A 21,115-nucleotide genomic window follows, 5' to 3' on the forward strand; every position below is an offset into this window, starting at 1 on the left:
ATGGGGGGGGCGCCTGAGTGGCTTAGTCGGTTAAGCATCCGACTTTCACTTTCGCTTAGGTCATGATCTCATGGTTCATGGGTTCGAGCCCCCGCATAGGGCTCTGTGCTGACTGCCAGCTCGGGGCCTGGAGCCTGTTTCAGAGTCTGTGTCTCCCTCTCTCTCTGACCCTTCCCTGCTCACGCTGTCTCTCTCTCTCGCCTAGAAATAAATAAAACATTTTTAAAAATTAAAAAAAAAAAGAATGTTACATAAACGGTTACAATACGTATGGCTTTAAGGATTGTCTTTTTTCTTTTTTAAAAAAAAGCTTTTTTTCTTAATGTTTATTTTTGAGAGACAGAGAGGGACACACAGAGTGTGAACAGGGGAGGGGCAGAGAGAGGGAGACACAGAATACAAAGCAGGCTCCAGGCTCTGAACTGTCAGCACAGAGCCCTGGCGCTTGATGCCTTGATGCGGGCCTCCAACTCACAAGCCATGAGATCATGACCTGAGCCAGAAGGCAAACGCTTAACTGACTGAGCCACCCAGGCCCCCTTCTAATTGTGATTTTAATTTGTATTTCATAATGGCTAATGATGTGGGACATCTTATCACGTGCTAATTTGCTATCTGCAAATCCTCTTTGGTGAAATGTCCTTTCATGTCTTTTGACCATTTTCTCATTAGATTGGTTTATTTTTATTGTTGAGTTGCAGAGTTCTTTATATATTTTAGGTAACAGTCCTCTATTCTGTACGTGGTTTACAAATATTTTCTCCTAATCGCTTGCTTGTCTTTTCATCATCATAACCGGGTCTTTAGCAAAGCAAATGTGCTTAATTTTGATGAAGTCTAAATTATCAGTTTTTCCTTTTATGGATCATGCTTTTGGTGTCAAATCTTTGACTAGCCCTAGCTCGTGAAGTGCTTTGTTTTTCCTAAAAGTTTTGCACTTCACATTTAAGTTGGTGATCCACTTTGAGTTAGTTCTTATATAAGGCATAAAGCTAAAGTCGACAGATTTGTTTGTTTTTTGCCTACAGATGTCCACTTTCTTCAGCAACGTATATTTAAAAAACCTCTTCCTTCTTCTGCATCTTTGTGGGAAAAAAATCCGTTGGTCATATTTGTGTGAGTCTGTTGCTGAGTTCTCTATTCTGTTTCACTGATCTGTATCTTTCTGCCAATAGCACACCACCTTGATTACTGTAGACTTAGATGTCTTGAAAATGGACAAGGTGATTCTTCGCCCTTAATTCTTCTTTTTCAAACTTTGTTTTAACCACTCTAGTTCCTTTGCCTTTCCATTTAACTTTTAGAACAATTTATTTAAAAAAAAATTTTTTTTAGTGTTTACTTTTCAAGGAGAGAGAGATAGAGCGTGAGTGGGGGAAGAGCAGAGTGAGAGGGAGACACAGAATCCCAAGCAGGCTCCAGGTTCTGAGCTGTCAGCACAGAGCCCGATGCGGGACCCGAACCCACGAACTGTGAGATCATGACCTGAGCCGAAGTCAGACGATTAACCGACTGAGCCACCCAGGCACCCCAACTTTTAGAACAATTTAGTCTACATCTGCAAAAAACCTTGTTAGGAGGGGTGTCGGGCTCTGTGCTAACAGCTCAGAACCTGGAGCCTGCTTGGGATTCTGTGTCTCCCTCTCTCTCTGATCTTCCCCCACTCACGCTCTGTCTCTTTCTCCTTCAAAAATAAATAAACACTAAAAAATTAAAAAAAGAAAACCTTGTTAGGATTTCTCTTTCAGTTTTGTGTGTGTGTGTGGTAATATACACAAAAAGTTTTAACTGTTAGTTCTTTTAGAACTTTCTGAGTCCTGTTCTTTTTTTCTTCTCCTTATGGAAATCTGATGACATATTAGACCCATTGCTATAATCCTACAAGTGCCTGAGACTCTGCTATTTTTTATTTTCATTTTATTTCTCTGTTGTCCAAGTTGAGTAATTTTTATTGTTCTGTCTTCTAGTTCACTGATTCTTTCCCCTGTCCCCTCCATTCTGCTGTTGAACCCATCCACTGAGTTGTTTTCTTTTGGTTATTGTAGCTTGTAAAAGTGTTTATTTATTTATTTTGAGCTAGAGAGAGAGAGAGAGAGAGAGCAAGCGAATGTGTGTGAGCAAGGGAGGGGCAAAGAGTGAGAGAGAGAGAGGATCCCAAGCAGGCTCTGTACTGTCAGCACAGAACCTGACTCGGGGCTAGATCTCATGATCTCACGAACACTTAACCGGCTGAGCCACCCAGGTGCCCCAAGGTGGTTGTGTTTTTTTAGCTCTAAAATGCCTATTTAGGTTTTCTTTAAATCTTCTATTTCCTTGCTGAAAGTCTTACTTTCTTTACTAGGACTTTCTATTTTTTCTTTCATGTTTTTCAAGCATCTTTGTAATTGCTTGTTGAAACGTTTTTATGATGACTGCTTTAAAATCTTTGTCAGATAATTCTAATATCTGTCATCTAGGTACGGCCTGCTTTCATTCAGTTGAAGATCTTTCTCAGTGGTATGATGAGGGCTATTTTATTAAAACCTGGACATTTAGAACTCTGGATCTTATTTACTCAGGCCATGTAAGTAGGGGTGAGGTCTTGTTACAGCCAAGCAGGTGTATTTTTTTCCCCACTGGGCCTCTATTGATAGCTGAGGGGAGGGGCTTCCATTACTGCTTAGGTGAGGAGTTTTTCAGCTGCCCATTGGGCTTCCACTGACACCAACCTGGCTGGGAGAGAAAGGAAGGCCTTCTTGTCCCTCCCGCATGGCCTCTGCTTGACAGTGGGGGGTGGAGGTGGCCTTGTTGTCACCGGGTGTTGGTGAAAGCACTGACTCTCCACCACGTCTCCTCTGGAACCAATCTAGCAGAGAAGGGAAGGAAAATCTCCTAAAAGGCCTCATGAAGGCACAAGTCTAGGCCCATTGAACCTTTACTAGTGCGGGTAGGAAGGAGCCACAGTTCTTTCTGCGGTGTTTGGCTGGGGTAGAGCAGTTATTATCTAGACGTTTTCTGTTTTGCTAGGCTGCCTTCTCAGTCCTTTGGCTAGAAAGAACAGGCTTTTGTTGGTTTTGTTTTGTTTTCCTTTGTCTGCATCCCGCGGTATTCCCAGGTTGCTGGCTTCTTCCGCATCACATCTGGGATACATGAGACAAAAAGAAAACCCGGGGAAATCGTCAGTGTGTAGTTTCTTAGGTTCTGAGGCTCCTAGCTGGTGTGCCTTCTTGTCTCCACCTTTCAAGTCTTTTATGTTTGTTTTATATGTAATGTCCAAGGTTTTTAGATACATTAGCAGGAGGAATTGGGAAAAGCACATCTAACTCGGTCTTCACTGATCCTTTTATTCCCGTGCTTATTTCATTTTCCATTTGATTGTGAGCTCTCTCTCCCTTTTTTTTTTTTTTAAGTTTAATCTCTATGCCCAAGGTGGAGCTCAAACTCACAGCGGGAGATAAGAGTTGCCTGCACTTCTGACTGAGCCAGCCAGATGCCCTTTGATTATGAGCTTTTTATTTTTATTTTTTTAATGTTTGTTTAATTTTGAGAGACAGAGCAGAGTGGGGGAGGGGCAGAGAGAGAGGGAGACACAGAATCCGAAGCGGGGTCTGGGCTCTGAGCTGTCAGCACAGAGCCCGAAGGGGGCCTGGAATCCACAAACGGTGAGATCATGGCCTGAGTCAAGTCAGTCGGCTTCATCGACTGAGCCACCCAGGCGTCCCTGATTATGGATTCTTTAAGTGTATTTTGAAACTTCAATACCAAGTCTGGCATGTGATCTGAAAATGTTTGAAAAAAGGAAAAAAAGAAATAGAACATGAAGTGAAGTGAAGTGAATGAATTACACTCCTCCCCCTTCTACGCGTAGGTGTGTGGTGCCAGGAAGAGGAGGCGGGTTAGTCCTGTCCTGAATGATGAGGGGTTTTAATGTTGAGAAAGGTGACTGGCTCCCAAAGTTCATACTTTCTTAGGTTCTTATGTGTTACCAAAAATTACCAGCAGGTGGCAGAATAATCGATGAAAACGGACCTGTTGTCCGAGACATAAAGAGGATCATTTCTTCTGACCGACGGAAATTCTGCTAGCCTAGCCGTCCACTCAGGTACCGTTCCCAGGTACGATTCCAAAATGTTGCTCTGAAAGTTAGATATTTTCCCCCTCTTGGGGCACAGGTTGCTGCTCAGTGGGAACAGAGCTGGAGTAAAAAAAAAAAAAAAGTGGGCTCTGTTAGGGTCCATGGTGACATGTGACAACAGGATTACTGGTTTTTGTGAAAATAAATATTTAGCCACCCAGGTGCCCCTATTTTTAAAAAATTCAAACCGTCAGAAACCTTGAAAGAATAAAATAAGGAGCATTCACTTACCCCTCATCTGGCGTCATTGTCAACATTTTGCTACATTTGCTTTCTTTTTTCTCTCTCCTATAAAGTTAATTTGTACACATTGATGGGTATCGTTTTAAAAGTTCCGTCAGTGGAGGCTGCACCCCAGTTTTCTTCCTCCTTCCTCCCGCTCTCCTTTCTTCATGTTAAAAAAATTTTAAACTCCAACCCCATGGCCTTCTCTTAGTCTCCCCCGTCCCCCCCCCACCCCCCACCCCTCCGAGTTAGGCTCAGGTCCTGCTGACCACCAAGGCCCAGTGGGCCCATGGACTCTCGCTTGTCTGTAATATTTGTTTTGGCCAACAGAGTTTGGTTCAAGTTCACGGAAGAAAAAAAGCTGCCCCAGGACGAGGATCTTCTAGAGTTAGTCACACACACCAGCCTTTATGTTTCTTTAGGAAGAGTTCCTGGGCGATTGGGACAAAGCTCCAACTGGAGATCTTTACTTTTCTCCTCATCACAATTCAGTAAATCACTGCAACTACGTGAGGCTGAGACGTTCTTTTGTGTCTCTCTGTCTCTGCCCCGATATTCGTCTCTGGTTTTGAGTGAGGACTATGATGGTGTGTATAAGGGCATCCACCCTCAGCTCTGGGAGATAGTCTTGGGAGTTCTCTCACAGGTTTTCTGTTTCCCAAAATAAATAGGACTTGAGGAAGGTCCAATTTTCAGGAATATCAAAACCTAAAGCAACCGAAATGATACACTGAAGAATAAGCAGAAACACACACAAACGGAGCCATATACTTTCTATCAAAGGGCCCTCTCAATCTCCCTGGTGGTCTAGTGGTTAGGATTCGGCGCTCTCACCGCCGCGGCCCGGGTTCGATTCCCGGTCAGGGAAGAACTTTTTTTTTTTTTTTCTTTCTTTAACATCCCACAGAAGCCTTTTAAAGATAACTGTTTCTCCTAGGCCGTTCCCCCCATCCCTCCAAAGCTGAAATACAGGAGATGCAGAAATATACATAGTAAGAACCGCCTACTAACCATAGACATCACGTTTTTAAAACAGAAAAGGAATCATGCTGGTCATAAAGTTGTTTTTAAAGTTAATATATTTCCAACATTTGCCAGTGGAAATAAATATTCTTTACTAATATATTTTCTTTCAATTTAACTTAGTTTTAGAAAAGGTAATATATTTACATGATTTAGGATTCAACGATGCAAAGGATATAACTGATAAACCTACTTTTTACCTCTGCCATTTAGTTTCCTTCTAATAAGGCAACGAATGTTATGTTTCATAATTATAATGACATAAATATTTTATGGAAATTCAAGTGCATGCATACCTGCCTACCATCCATCTTGCACAAATGATAGCACTCTATACACGCTTTTCTGCACTTTGCCTTTTTCACTTAATATATTTTAGAAGTAGTTCCAGATTAGACATGAAGCGGTTCCTCATTCTTTCCTACGGCACATAGTATATTGATGATATTCCATAATTAATTGAACCAACCTCCTTTTGATGGACACGTAGGTTATTTCTAATCCTTTGCTATTCAAACAATGCCACCATAAATAAGCTTGCACACATGTAATTTTGCATGTGTGTGGAATAAATGCCGAGCAATTGAAATGCTGGCTCAAAAGGTATGTGCATTTATGGATAGATATTGCCAGTATGCCTTCCAGAGAGTTCGTGCCAATTTACACTTCTGCCAGTAGTGTACAATGTATATAGAATTAAAAACAACAACAATCATGTGGGCTTTCATCAAAGGACTTAATCTATCCTATTTCTGGAATCTTAGAGTTCCCCTCCCTAAAATTTTGGCATTACAGATAAACACTTTGATGAACATCTGTGTAGGCATACCTTTGTTTATCCCTAGATATTTCCTTAGGATAAATTCTAGGAAGTAGAATTACTACCTCAAACCATATACTAAATGAGTTAAAGAATTAAGTTCGAGAACTGAAGCAATACATTAGTGGATAATTATGTTAATATTGAGCAGGAGAAGACTTTTCCAAGATAAAAGCAAAGACAGAAATCATAAAGAATAAAACTGATAGATTAGACTACATAACAACAGGAAACTTCTGCTCATCTAAAAATCCTGTAAATAATATTCAAGACAAACGACACATTGGTATAAATCAGTAATATGAATATAATATAAATAATTAGAAAAATAGACAGACTAATACAAATAATTGTTAATATAAAAATGATCGACTTCAATGGTAACAGAATAAATGGAAATTAAGGCAAGACTTTTTATCTGGCGATTTCGTTAAGATGAAAAAAATGACATCCCGTTGACTGGTGTAATACGATAGTGCTCATTGAATAGCGAAATTGGTGTTCTCTCTACACACAGCAATTTGGCAATAAGTATTCAAAGCTTTAAATTGCGTATGCCTTTTCCTTTGGAATTGTATCTTATTGCATTTGTCCTATGAAAACACTCTGAAATTCATAATGATCTATGTATGGAGATAACTCCATCAGGGGAGCCTTAACTCCTTCACTGGATTTCAGAAGCCCCCTTCAAACCACAATTAAAACAAAACAAAACAAAACTAGAATTGACTTTTTAAAAACCTGCGAATCAGTAGGAAACTACCACAGAATTTTTAATGTAACCATAGGAGAAATCCTGGAGGGATTCTCTTCCAAGTCCTTTTTTGGCTTTGCATTGGGATTATCTTCTGATATGGATCTCAGGATACGGAACTGTGTAAGAAAAACTGCACGACATACTCCTCATAAGGAAATGCACCGACTCCGTTCCCGGCTTGCGTTGGTGGTATAGTGGTGAGCATAGCTGCCTTCCAAGCAGTTGACCCGGGTTCGATTCCCGGCCAACGCACTTTTTTTTTTTTATCGCCCAAAGCTTTTACATAAATCAGTAAAGCACGGGGAAAGGAAAGACTTTTGACCGCACTTGAATTTTGAGACTATTCTGGGAGAGCCTCCTACAAAACAGAGGTTCCGGGGTTTTTGTAGCTGCAACCGAGAGCCAAGCCCGTCTGCCGGTCTCGGCTGCTGGCGTCGCACCAGTTCACGGTAATTATCCTTTTCGGGTCTTCAGGGAAGGGTCTGAAATAGACGCTTCTCAGACTTGTTTTTCTAAATCCTCGGATGCGCCCTGGTTTACCGAAGAGTCAGAATGAGGAAGTCAGCCCAAGAGCCCGCAGTTCCCGGGAGAGCACCAGGGTACTTGGAACCGGGAAGGAAGCAAGAAGAAATGAAGAGGAGGGCCTCAGAACAGCTCTGCGTCTCGTGGGGTTCCGCCATTCCGGGGCCAGGAACCTCAATTCCAGGGTACAGGCTGGAGATGTCAACAGGAGGATCCTCGCGGCCGGCCTCTCGCACGCGTGGGAGGGGCGGCTTGATTCTTTGTAAGGGAGAGAAGTGGCTCGCGGGGGTCGACCGGGGACGGTCGGTGGCAGCAGCCGCCGCCGCCGAGCAGCGGAGGGGCGATGCTGGCGCTGGCTCCGCGGGATGAGGGAGTTCAGACCCAGACTCAGAGGTCACGGCTTCGAGGTTGTGGATCGGAAACGTTTATTTGGTATTTGACTGGTACAGATCACTTGAACGGGGCCAGTAAAACAGAAGCGGGGGCGGGGGGAGGAAGAAGCCTGTTCCAAAAGCTGTAAAATTACCTCGCACTGCGCCGCTTGGCAGGTGGCGCGCCGTGATCGTATAGTGGTTAGTACTCTGCGTTGTGGCCGCAGCAACCTCGGTTCGAATCCGAGTCACGGCATACCAGATACTGGTGGCGGCCTTGCTTTTTCAACCCTTTTAAAAGTTGGGGGTAAAGTGTGTAATTTTCTCTTCCTTTCCGGCAGCGTCGCTGAAACGCTGTCGACAAATTGGATGAGTTTCTGTTCAACTCATTCCGCGGTTCGCCCACGTAAAGCAAACCTAATAGCTCTGGCGCGGCAGCCCTTCAGGGAGGTTTGCGGATCCTTGGAGCTGCCCCCAAGACTGCAGAGGTGAGACCCCTTCGCTTCCGGCCCGGAACTCAGCGCCTGTACCAGACGTTGGAAAATGGAAAGGTGGGCGAGTGGAGTGAAATCGTTTCAGGTTCTGACTCCCGTCTGACCTGAAATCTCGCTCGGGCGTTTCCTCCTCAAGGAGTCCGCACGCTAGAAACCCCGGTGTCAAGATGACCCGGTCCACGCAGAAACATGTAGGTTTCAAGACTCGTGATTCCCCGTCCTCTGCTAGGCTGCTTGGCCCCGCGCAGTCCGCGTCACCCTCTCAAAACCTCAGGTTTCCGGTGGTAAAAGGCTACTACGATGTTTACAAAATCCCGCACACCCGGGGTCCCATTCACACCAATTGGTTTGTACCTGTACCATGCGGCCTGTCTCTGGAAAGAAATGACACTCCTAAAAGTGAGGCCGACCTACCAGCGCCCGGCTAGCTCAGTCGGTAGAGCATGAGACTCTTAATCTCAGGGTCGTGGGTTCGAGCCCCACGTTGGGCGAGAGCTTTTTCTTGCCTCTACTAAATCCTGTGTTAGCAACCAATAGCTATGAACTTCTAAACAGCCACTGTGGCCACAACTGTTTTAAACTTTGGTAACAGTTTTCAGGAATCTCCTCTATTCGCCCCAAATTGAGCAAACACGAGGAATATGAATCAGGAATTCTGATCGTTGAGACTTGGGTTCCCTGACCCACTGCTGCCCGTGGCCGAAGCTTCTCCGGGAACACAGGTGACGGGAGCCGACGCGGCTCCGAGTCCTGATCCGTGAGGCTCCACTTCCGTCCTGCCGCGACTCTGCTCCACGGGGAGGATTCCTTTGGATGGGAGTGGATGGAAACACGCTCGTTCTCTTCTGCTTGGTGGGGAATTTGGATTGAGGTTTTGAAAGGTCTTAGCTCGTTAGAAAGGTCTCCCGCTATGTGCCGAGGAGCAACTGTTTTTGCCTTCCGGGGTCTGAAGCGATCATCCGCCGCACAGGGTTGTAAAATCAACTCGTTTAAGAAGATCCTGGGGCGGGGGGGGAAAGGAGAGAGCCCTGGGAAAGGATCTGGGGGGCGGAGGAGGGACGCGGAAGTGCCTGGAAAAGGGGGGCGTGGACGGGGCGGGGCTCCAGCGGCGCGCGCGTGCGCGGGGGCCCCCCCGGGGCAGCCCTGCCGGGGGTATGGGGCGACCCCTCCCAGCGCGACGCCCGTGGGTCGTGAGGTGGTCATTGACCCTCCGGAGAACTTTGCTCTGCCCCGAAAGCTCGACTGTGCGCCACGTTGGTTCCTGCCCAGTCTCCGTCAAGCGTTGGAATGGTGGGTGTGGCTTGAGTAGTTGTGCGAGGCAGTGGGAGCCAAGTTTGGCCCGGGTCTAGAGACTCCACCACCTCCACCACCACCACAAACGCATTTAGCTCCGTACAAGTCGTCCGCCTCCCTCTCTCGGGATCGTTTAACGGTGCTGGGTTTTTTTTTGGGGGGGGGGGTAGGGGTTGGGTTGGGTTTTTTGTTTGTTTTGTGTTTGTAGTTTGTAAATACGCTTCCGTCTCCCTTCTGTATCCCACCAACCGTCTCCGAAATGGTCAGTATATGAGGCCGGATATTCTCAAAAGTGTGGCGCCAGGACAAACATCAGCGTCGCTCGGAAACTTGTGAGATACGCAGATTCTCAAGCCCCACCTCTGACCTGCGGCATCAGAAACCGGAGGGTGGCCCAGCGATCCGTGACCTCGCTGTCAAGGTGGTTTAGGTCAATGTTCAAGTTTAGGAACCACTGCATCAGGGCAGCCTGCTTCCTTGTCAGCCAAGATCTACGTTCCTGGGTAGGAGCCTCAACATCACAAAGATAACATCTCTCCTTAATTTGCTGTCTGAAGTTAACGTGGTTTTTCTAAGAATATCAAAAAGTGTCTTTTAGAATTCAAGCTAGACAATATAATTCTAAATGGAAATGTAAAAGTAATACAGAGAAATACTCAGGGAAAATCTTTTTTGTTTTAGAACAGTAAGGAAGAACTAATCCTATGAAATATTAATTACAGTAACTAAAATAGTTAAGATATTGTGTATGAATCGACTGTAATCAATGGGACAAGAATCCAGAAATAGACAAAGATACATAAGAAATGTAGTAGAAAGAAGATCTTGAACCAATAACTCTAATGAAGAGTTCTGAATAACTAGTAAAGTATCTAGAAAAAAACAATGATCCATGTCCTTTATATAAGATAAATTCCAAATTGATCAAAGATTTAAATAATAATAAAGAGAAACATAAAAGTTCTTGTAGAAACGTGAAACAGTTATTAACTTGGCGTGTGTGGTAAAAAGCTGTTCTGTGATGTAAATTCAGAAGTCCTGAGAGAAAATACCCATGTATTTGACTACATAAATCAAATGGAATCTTTATAAGTAAAGTCCAAACACAAACAATTTGGAGAAATATTTGCAACTCACATTGCATTAAAAATCCTCCATTTTAAGTTCATACTTTGGTAGTTGACATCCTTCTCACGGCCCTAATGTGAACTCACACCCCAAAACAGCTGAGACCCCTTGATAACAAACCCAACCACAGGACTCTAACTTCCACTTCCCTTCTTCCCTTCTCCCCCACCCCCATCCTTCCCTACTCACTCCCTCCTCACCTCTCTCCGTTTCCTTTCCCTCCACCCCACACAAGACCCAGTAAAGACAATGGCCCACAGGTCCTATCTCTACTCCCCACCTGTTAAATTGAGCACCCTGCTGGTTATGTTCCTGTGTGGCCCTGCTGTGCACAACAGCACCCCCCTCTTTGGAATGTGAACATAATCAACTTCATCCTTTCAAACCTGCTTCTCTTCTGTGGCCGCACCAACTTCACTAAACCTATCCAACGTCTACATTCTTAGAACACGCATCCTATACAAACAGCTAATTTCCCTCATAGTTACAGAACTATAAAACCAATAGGAAACAGGCCAACAACACAATAAAAATAGCAAACATATAAAGAATAGGAAATATACATTTCTGGGGCGCTCAGTCGGTTAAGGGCTGAGTCTTGCTTTTGGCTCAGGTCAAGGTCTTGGGGTTGGTGAGTTCCACTGGCATCAGGCTCTGTGATGGCAGTGCAGAGTCTGCTTGGGTTTTCTCTCTCTCTCTCTCTCTCTCTCTCTCTCCCCTCCATCTCTCTCCCTCCCTCCCTCTCTGCTCCATCCCTTGTTTGCACTCTCTCTCTCTCCCAAAATAAATATTTTAAAAATTAATAAAAATAAAAAGGACAATACAAATTTCTGCTATCGATAAGAAAAGATATTCAACATTCAATGCTGCTATCAATGAAAGTAATGCAATTTAAAACTGCACTGAAATAACATTTTTTACCCATAGAAAATGATAAAATTTTTAAGTTTAATTTGTTGGAGAGGTTAAAAAAAGATTAGTGAAAGGGTAGATTGTTGCAAGATCTACAAGGTGTTTTTAAAACAACATCTTTCGAGTAATTAACCTTTTTTTAAATACTTTTTAAAATCCACATTTAGAAATTTATTCCACAGATACGCACACATGTGTGAATTCAAATATATACAAGGCCGCCCAGTGGGCCTGCACCCTGGGTGCCTCTCGCCCTCCGCAGCTTCCCCGGTCGTCTCCTGGGGTCCACCCACCTGCTCCGGGCTTCCATCCTCCCCCATCTGCTGGGGTTCACCCCCAGGGGCCAGGAGTATATCCACCAGCTCCTGCAGTTCACCCCCTCAGGCCCCTGGTGTCCAAGATCCAGCTTCTGGGCTCCACCCACCATACCCAGGGATCCACCCCCGACTTCCTAGGGTCCACCCTCAGCCTCCTAGAGTCCACCCCTCAAATCCCAGGGTGCACTCCCCAACTCCCATGTCCCCTATGTTAAGGACCTCCCCCCCCCCCCAAGGCCCTGGATGCATTTTTCATTTTCATTAAGCAGAAGCCTGGAAACCTCTCTAAATGTCCATCCGTTTGGGGGTAACTAAAAATACAACAATACAAACAGACGATTAAATGTGGTTCGGCAAGCTGTAAAAAAGACCTAGGACGCTCCTGATATTCCAATATGGCGCGACTGGAAAGAAAGGGTTGTACGCTCTGCAGCTCCCCTCATCAAGAGGTGGAGCCTATCTGACCTCGATCTGAACGTGGGATTGGCTCTGCGACTTGCTTTGGCCAATGTTGGCACCTCTGCAAACCTGATACAAGAACAGGCTTGAAAAATGTTTGCATCCTGGGGGTTAGCCTCTTCTTGCTGCTCTTGGAATCCTGAGACACCCCCCCACCCCCAAGCCAGTGGGCTGCAGAGATCACATGGAGAAAAAGCTCCATCCCAGCTCTTCCAGTCAATTCGGCTGTGCCTCAGCCATGGGCAGGAGCTACCCTACACCACCCAGCCCCAAATGAGTTGGGTATAGACCAGAAAAACGTCTAACTCACAGAAGCACTAAAAAGAATCATAAATTATTACTATCATCAGTAAGTTTGGGATGGTTTGTCATACAGCAAAAGCTAACTTAAATTCACTGAGACATAAATCAAGCGAAGATTCTAAAGCGAGGAACAATCTTATAATGTGCAATCATCTGTATCAAGGGGGTAATGTTGGTTGCAAGAGAACACACTTTTACTTGTATATACATAAACCTCTCTGGAGTGATACCCGAGAAATATAAATGTATATCAATATAAATGAAAGGGCCCATTAGGTGCCCAGGATAGTGGATAAAAATAGATCAAGTTTCAAAGCAGTAGGGACAAAAGGGAGATTCTGTAAGCGTTTGCGAAGGGAGGTGAGAGAGCAGTTGAATGTAAATGGTCAAGAATCAGAACGGCATCTGCCTCCTCTACAGTGTAGATGCCCTCCGGGTCTATAACCATCAGGAACAAACATCAAACAAAGTTGGGTTTCTTGGTTCACTGCAACAAAGGAGACACAGACACAGTGGGGGACTGTGGGACAATTCTACTTTTGGAATTCTTGATAATTTGTATTCAAAAAGCGGCAGGAGTAGAACAGAGCTAAAAATGATATCGGTAAAGAAGCAACAGTTACTTGGTTGGGAAAGGGAGGGGAGGCTTGGTCATTTTTTGTGGTGTGGACTGCGTTCTGTTCATGCTCAGACACGATCACTGTAGGAACGCTGGCCATACTGACTCCATTTTTGGCCGCCATTTTGACTGTGGGGCTTGGTGATCTTTCTAGCGTGTTGGTCTCCAGACGACCCCGAAGATTACTGTCCATGTTTTGGAATCACAGGGGAGACAAGAAGACCAAGGGTGCCATTGGGGCCTCTAGCAGCTCCAGGAAGTGCCAGACTCCGAGGGGCACCTGGGTGGCCGGTTGGTTAAGCGGCTCAGGTCATGATCTCGCAGTCTGAGGTCAGGCCCTGCGTTGGGCTCTGCGCTGACAGTGCGGAGCCTCCTGGAAGTCTCTCTCTGCCCCTCCCCTGCTCTCTGTCTCTCTCTCAAAAATAAATAAAATTTTTAAAAAGATCCATTATCTAAAGTCTCGTGAAAATTGTAAACCTCTCCCCTTTCCGATCTTTATTTGGCTCAGGACCCACCACGAAGGACCCTCTCTGAGGCAGGAGTTGTTGTTGCCAAGAAGCCTGGGCTCGCTCCCTGCCACACGAACGCTGGGAAAAGAAGGCTCCTCTACAGTTCTAGGAATCCAACCTCATGAACCACTTCCCCAGGATCCCCAGGGGGGCCCAAGAGAACAAAGGGGACTGTCACAGCACTGGCCCCTCACCTACAAGCCTTAGGAATGTGTGAGACCAAGGACCAGTGAAAATCCCCAAATAAATATCGGATGGGGTTGCCAAGAAAAGAGTGTTCTCTCACAAGGTGGGAATAGAAGGAGGCACAAACTTCTTTGGAAGGCCATCGGTCAAGAAGTAGCAAAATGAGAATCGGGCAAATACTCTGATCAGGAAAGTCCACCTCCAGGAATCTCTTTTAGGGAAATACATGCATAGTGATGAGCATATTTGCCTGAGGGGGTTCTCTGAAGAAGTATTTATAACAATAAACGTTAGAACGAGGGTCCTGTCCAACAATTAGGGAATGCTGCGTATACACTCGCCCGTCCATACCCTGAAAAGCTACGAGTTGTTTCAAAGGAAGAGGTCAATAGTGAAGATGGTGAGGAGGTGCCACTGAAAACAGTGCTCAAATGGTTCACGGGTGTGTCTCATTAAAATTTACATTAACCCATGAGGGAAGTCCTCCTATTTGCCCCCCTCTTATGGGCAAAGAAATTGAGGCCCAGAAAATTCAGTAATTTGTTCGAAGTCCTCGTGAAGGAATCAAAATTTCCACCCGGAACTTGAGGCTTCAGGGCAAGTGAAGGCAAGTTTTGTTCGCAGTTCTTGGGATTTTCAAGGTTCCAGGATGCCAGCTGTAAAGACCCAGGGCGGGGGGAGGGGGGGTAGGAGGGCTCTGCAGTGGCTCCGGGGTAAATAAGGCCTAGACGCGAGCTATTGGGGGGAAAAATACCTATGCTGAAAAAACTCTTTCTTTAGCCAATTTCATGGAACTTGGGCATACTCTGGAGCCTGATTTAAAGTGGACAGAAGTCCAGAGGTCACTAATAGGTAACGTGAAGTTGCAAGTAGCTTAGTAAAAGAGGCCGTCCCTGGGTGGGCTCGAACCACCAACCTTTCGGTTAACAGCCGAACGCGCTAACCGATTGCGCCACAGAGACACAGAAATTCTGTTTCCTATACTTATTTCCTGATCCCAGAAACTGCTTTTCAACCTCTGGCAAGAGACGTCTTCACATTCCCCCACTCGGGAAGCTGGGGGGCGCGGGAGACACTGAGGCCCGCAGTCGTGTCGCCAGGCACGTTTGAACACCGACACGGGGACCGGATTCACCGGGGGGCCTCGGAGCGCCGAACGCCAGACCCACTCTGTCCCCGCCTGCTCCCCGCCGCCTCCACAGTCGCCTGCCTCCGGGTGTCGCCCGCAGCCGCTCGCGCCGAAGTCATCCAGCTTCTGACTCGCGGCTCCGATTTACTCGGGGCGCTCCGAGCGGAGCACTCGGGCCGCCAAAGAAAAAGGCCAACCGAAAACAGAAAACCCCGATTTCCCTCCATTTCGATCACCCGCCCCCTCGCCTTCGCCCCGTCGGCCACCGCTCGGACCGCAAGCTGCGTTCGGTCGGTGCTCTCGCCTCCGACACAGAGTCCGCTTTTCAAGTGCTTGGTTTAAAGACGGCAACGCCGCGGGACGTCACCCTTTGGCCCCGGCGACCCACGAGCGCAGGCCTCGGAGCGGGAGGGAGGCCCACCACCCCTGCTCACAGCAGGAGGGGAGGAAACGCCGCAAACCGTCCCGCCGGGGGTGGGGGTGGGGACCCGGTCCTGCCCCCGCCCCCCCGCCCCCGTGCCCTGCCGAGGAATGTTGACGAAAGTGACCGACCGTCTTGTATTCCTAGTAGGTGCACGGCCGGAGGCAACCGTAGGACAGGCTGATGACGAGTTCTAAAGAACAGGGCGTCCTGTGAGCTTAGTATTACGAGGGAGGAAACTGAGCGACGCTGCCTGTGTTCTAAGCGTAGGACGAAGACAGCTGTGGCTCGAAGTCCCCATCGATAGAGCTGCAAGTTCGCTATGGCTCGGTGGCCATTTGCAGGCTGTCCGCAAGCGTGTACTCAGATATTTTCCCCTTATAAACGTAGCTAATGATACTGTTTATCAAAACGTGTGTTCCTTTCCGTCTCGACTTACTTCCCCGGAAGAGGCGAGCACGCGGGACGGGGGCACAGAAAGCGCCCTCGGGGTCAAGGACACTTTCACCTGTGCCTAAAGAACTTGGGGAAAAGCGCCCACGACGGTGGTGGAACATCGGAAAATTCCAGTAACGGGAATAAGGCGCTGAGGGTCCGTGGTAGGTCTCGGTGAGACCGCTTGGGGTGGATCACCCCGGACGTGCTTTCCACCGAAGTCTGGGGGTTCAGTCTGGGCGCAACCCAGCCCTGGGGAGGGCGGACTTGCCCGCTCAGCCCGACCCCATCTCCGCGCGGCACTTTCTATCCGTTACCCAGGTCCCTCCTTGAGCTCACAAGTGGGAAGTTCAAAGGCCTGGGTTGTGCCTTAGGGCGCATCAGCTGCCGGCCTGGGGAAACGCACCAAACCCTCTGCAAACCTATTTCCTAATCGGCAACACGCCGAGGTCGCCTTCGGTCTTGGCTCGGATATTTTACACCCGGGCAACGATTCCAAGCTGCTTAGAGAAAAAAGCGCGTCGACTTCGCGTCATCTCGCTAGCTCAGTTTGTAGCGCTCACGACTCCTAATTTCAAGGTCTTGAGCACCTCCCACTTTCCAGTGCATTTTATTTGGTGGTCTTCGGGCTGGGTACCCTCCGTGGCCGATGCTTGCGCGGATTCCCGCGGCGGCCACGAGGGGGCGCGTGGTCCCTTCCCCTTGGAACTCGGCTCCGGGGAACCACTTCTTTTTTTTCGGTTTGGACGGTAAAGAAGAATGATGTCCAGTCGATTCACTTTCTCGGAGGCTGGCAGAAACCCAACATTTCTTTCTTTCTCTTACCACCCCAACTCTAGTATCGTCTTGAGTCGGGGTACGGGGGGGTTGGCTGCGTAAAGTAAACTCAGCTGCCAAGCTCAGATGCTACCTCATCCTCTCTGCTATCAAACTATGGGAAAAGGCACAAAGGCAACAGAACTTGAAAATAATTGATTTCCTTTGCAATTTTAAATGTTTTACTCTATGCATGAAAAGACTTTTTCCTAGAAGGGTGCATAGGTTTCCACAGATCACCAAAGGAGTCCTCAGTAGAAAAAAGGTTTAAAATCTGCATGCTTGGGATAAAAGACTCAGCGACCCCAGGAACGCGAGTGAGGGAAAAAAATGGGAAAGAAGATTCAGAAGGAAGAGCTACGGAATTGGGTGGAGAGGAGGAAAAAGATGGATTCTGGGGGCTTGGTCCCCACTAGGGACAGCTTATCTCTCTGGGCCTCCCCTCCCAACATTTTGTCTTTCAAAGCGGCCTCTCACTCTTCCACCTGGCTGATTCTGGGAATTCTAGCATTTTCTGGTAGGTCTAGTAGGCCTACACTATGTTCCCTCTACCAGGACCAGGGCCGGCACCTTACAGTTTCGCTAATCCTTTCTTTTATGGTCCTAGGAGAGTCTGTAGGAGAGGCAAAACCTTATCTCTGCCTTCTGAGGGACTCCCGATGGGCCTGAGAATTACGTTGATGTAAGCAGATTAAAAGGAGAAAAAGCACACTGATATTTACATGTACAATGGGAAGGTCCAAAAGGAAAATGAAAATCCAAAGAAGCGAGAAGGCTTAAGTGTTCTATACCAGGTTGAACAAAGGGAGGCGGTTGTGAAAAAGCAAAATATATGGCAAGATTAAAGGGAGAAACGAGTTATTTAAACAAGGCCTTTCCATATGTCTCCGGGCCCTGACTTCCTGTCTCAGATCACAAGAATGTTTCTTTACTTCTGGTCAGGGGAGGGCACCTTTCAATGAGTTCTCTCTCCTGCTTTCAGGAAGGAAAGGGGAGGTCAGTGTGCTTTTCTTGTTTCCCAAGCGCCTTTGGCTCAAAATAATCCTTATGTCAAAGTGGCCGATTTGGGGATGGCGTATCCTGCCACTCTTTAAGCTAAAGCATGGGGTGGGGGGGGCGCCTGGGTGGCTTAGTCGGTTAAGCGTCCGACTTTCGCTTAGGTCATGATCTCGCGGTTCGTGGGTTCGAGCCCCGCGTCGGGCTCTGTGCTGACTGCCAGCTCAGAGCCTGGAGCCTGTTTCAGTCTGTGACTCCCTCTCTCTCTGTGACCCTTCTCTGCTCACGCTCACGCTCTCTCTCTCTCTCTTTCCTAAAAATAAATAAAAATAAAAAATAAATAAAAATAAAAATAAGCTAAAGCATGGGAATATGCTCAGAGAACAGGATACTTAAGCCCAGATCCCCTGTGGTGGGGTCACTGTGCTGACAGAATAGAGCAGTCCCAGAGCAGTCCCAGATCGTTCTCATTTGTTAACAAAGTAAAAACAAAACCCTTGAGGTAGGTCATTTGGAAACGTGGAATATAATATTAAAATTATTTAGAAATCAATAATCGACGTAAAATCCTTCATTCTTTTTTTAATTTTTTGAAAGTGCTTTTTAAAAATTTTGTTTAGTCTTTAAAAGTATCTCTACACCCAACATGAGACTCAAACTGATGACCTTAAGATCAAGCATCACATGCTCTCCTGACCCCTAAAATCCTTCATTTTATTCTTAAGATTTTATTTTTAAGTAATCACTACATCCAACATGGGGCTCAACTTTACAACCTGGAGATCAATAGTCTCCTACTCCACCAACTGAGCCAGCCAGGCGCCGCTAAAATCCTTCATTTTAAAGTTACTGGCAAGAAAGAACTCAGTACTTGCACCTGCAACTATAACCCAGTAATATCACCAGATTAGTCTTCTTACTTTAAACAACCATAAAAACAGATAAAATATGTGAAGCAGACATTGGACAGAGGTAGGGCAAGACTATGATTCCCTGAGAAAGGGTTCGGGAAATGATATGATGGTACAGCAAGCTGGAATCCCAGCAGAACATAGTGTTCGCAGAGTGATCTCTGAGAAGGCAGAGATCGAAATAGGGCAGCCGAATCATCAGAGCAGAGCACCAAGGATGCCAGTTTTCAGAAGTCCATTTTGGGTCCCAGGTGGGTCATTTGCTGAGTGTAGGGCAGCTTAAGTACAGAGAGCTACTATCCAAGGCTTACCAGATTACAGATGCTACAAGATGGAAAACAGAATAGATCCTAGAGATCAGTACTGTCAACACTGGGATTCAGGCCTTGTTAGTAACTCTAGCACTCAGAGCATTCAGCTGATATTCCAGAAATGCTGTTTTAGGTGTGAAAAACACACCCTGGTGTAAGGCTGACTCTGGACTCTCTCTAGCAAATATTAAAGCCAAGCCCTGATAAGATTAACAGAGGAGACAGGGTTTCCAGGTTGAGTCATACCAAGTTAGAGAACTCTGGGAAACACCCTGGACTTTCCAAAGATCCACCTAAACAAAACATAAATCCAGTCCTACACAAGTTCAAGGTCATCGGCTAGTAATCATATTGCTTAGTAGAACAAGTACTGATATTCTCTGGAAGAAGATACCAGAATCTGGAGTCCCTACAATGTATCATTCAAAGTGTGCTGTAAACAATTAAAAAAATACTAGACATCCACAGAAACAAGAAATGACACCCATTTAACATTTACCTTAAAAAATAAAATAGCATTTGGGGCGCCTGGGTGGCTTAGTTGGTTAAGCGTCCAACTTTTGCTTAGGTCATGATCTCGCGGTTCGTTGGTTCGAGCCCCGCGTCGGGCTCTGTGCTGACTGCCAGCTCAGAGCCTGGAGCCTATTTCAGAGTCTGTATCTCCCTCTCTCTCTGACCCTCCCCTGCTCACGCTGTCTCTCTCTCTCCTAGAAAAAAAAAAAGCAATCAAGAGACACCAACTCCCAGATGTCCCAAATAGATTTAGCAGACTTCAAAATACATTATGTATACATTATATATGTATATTTTACAAACATATTACATAATACATTTTACTTATAAATAATATATATGAAACAAATGGAATACACAATGTCCATGAGTGCTCTATGTTCTAATAAAGAATCTCACCAAAAAGTGAAAGTCATAAAAAAGAATCAAATGGAAGTTCTAGGACTGCCCAGTGGGCCCTCAAACAAGGAGAGATGCAGATTATCCACGGTTTCTGCAACGTGGTTTGTGCTGAACATGGCTAATGTGGCTACTAGTGACGGCCCAAAAGCCAACAGCAAAGAACAACTCAGCCCCTGGTTGAGTCCCCAGTTGGAAGGAAGGGAAGGGATCAGACCTTTGCATCATGTGAGGGGCAGCAATTTTGTTCTCACTGGAATAGATACATTTATTATGGTTTTGGCTTCCCTGCCTGCAATGGTTCTGCTTAAAACAATCACGGGTGTATTTCTGGAATGCCTCTTCCATATCCTGGAATTCCACACAGCACTGTTTCCGACCAAGAACTCATGTGACAGTTGTCCGAGCAAGTTACTCACCACCGGTGTTGTTTCTCCCAGGTCTGGGATTCAAGTGGTAGAAATGGGAGTGACTCCTCTTGTGGTAGGAGCCCCTCCCTAAGGAGAAAAAAAAAATTGAAGAAGAGAGAAGAGAAGACTTCAAGGTCACCTAGATATGAGTCCAGCTGCCTACATCCCCCATGTTCCTATAAACTGAAACAACTTAATCAGACTGCATGTTTATGTGTATTACCATATATGAGAGACAAAGAAATAGAAAATGCATAAAAAAACCTATGCCATATGATACGGACTGCTCAGTTCTTTTGGGTACGAACCCAACTGAACAGTGCCGGCAAAATAAAGTTGCTTCCTGGAAAGAAAAGTCTCGGTGTCACGACTCTCTGAGCGAGAATCCTGCAACATTACCTGGGGGCAAAACCAGGAAAAAGAAAAAGAAAAATAACAACAACCATAACAACAAGGAAAAAAACATAAAAAAACGGGAGAAGAGACCTCACCTGGCGCCGGCGGACCTCTTGATCCGTAGGGGACTAGCCTATCCCGGCGAGCCAGGGCGAGGGCCCTGTGTGCGCTAACGGAACCCGAAGCCCAGGAACCAGCTTAAGGAGCGCCGCCCATCTGACTGGTAAGAACCCGGGTTCGTTTTGGTGGACCTGCCCCTAAGAGACAGAAGGGGAGCCTGATCACCAACCAGAGTTGCACTAGTAAGTCCGCAAGGGAAGAGGAAC

The 21,115-nt window shown here is 46.2% G+C and overlaps 5 non-coding genes across 5 annotated transcripts; 4 read left to right on the plus strand and 1 right to left on the minus strand.

Moving 5' to 3' along the window:
• Window positions 1-5,135: 5,135 nt before the first annotated feature.
• On the plus strand, window positions 5,136-5,207 carry TRNAE-CUC. The gene has a single exon. It is a non-coding gene; the product is annotated as a tRNA-Glu (tRNA).
• A 1,912-nt stretch (window positions 5,208-7,119) lies between these two features.
• On the plus strand, window positions 7,120-7,191 carry TRNAG-UCC. The gene has a single exon. It is a non-coding gene; the product is annotated as a tRNA-Gly (tRNA).
• Window positions 7,192-8,016: 825 nt separating this feature from the next.
• TRNAH-GUG lies at window positions 8,017-8,088 on the plus strand. The gene has a single exon. It is a non-coding gene; the product is annotated as a tRNA-His (tRNA).
• A 656-nt stretch (window positions 8,089-8,744) lies between these two features.
• On the plus strand, window positions 8,745-8,817 carry TRNAK-CUU. The gene has a single exon. It is a non-coding gene; the product is annotated as a tRNA-Lys (tRNA).
• A 6,123-nt stretch (window positions 8,818-14,940) lies between these two features.
• TRNAN-GUU lies at window positions 14,941-15,014 on the minus strand. Its single transcript has one exon. It is a non-coding gene; the product is annotated as a tRNA-Asn (tRNA).
• Between the last annotated feature and the right edge of the window lie 6,101 nt (window positions 15,015-21,115).

Source organism: Hyaena hyaena, unplaced genomic scaffold, assembly GCF_003009895.1.
Source record: "Hyaena hyaena isolate Hyena2069 unplaced genomic scaffold, ASM300989v1 scaffold_725, whole genome shotgun sequence".
Classification (NCBI taxonomy): domain Eukaryota; kingdom Metazoa; phylum Chordata; class Mammalia; order Carnivora; family Hyaenidae; genus Hyaena; species Hyaena hyaena.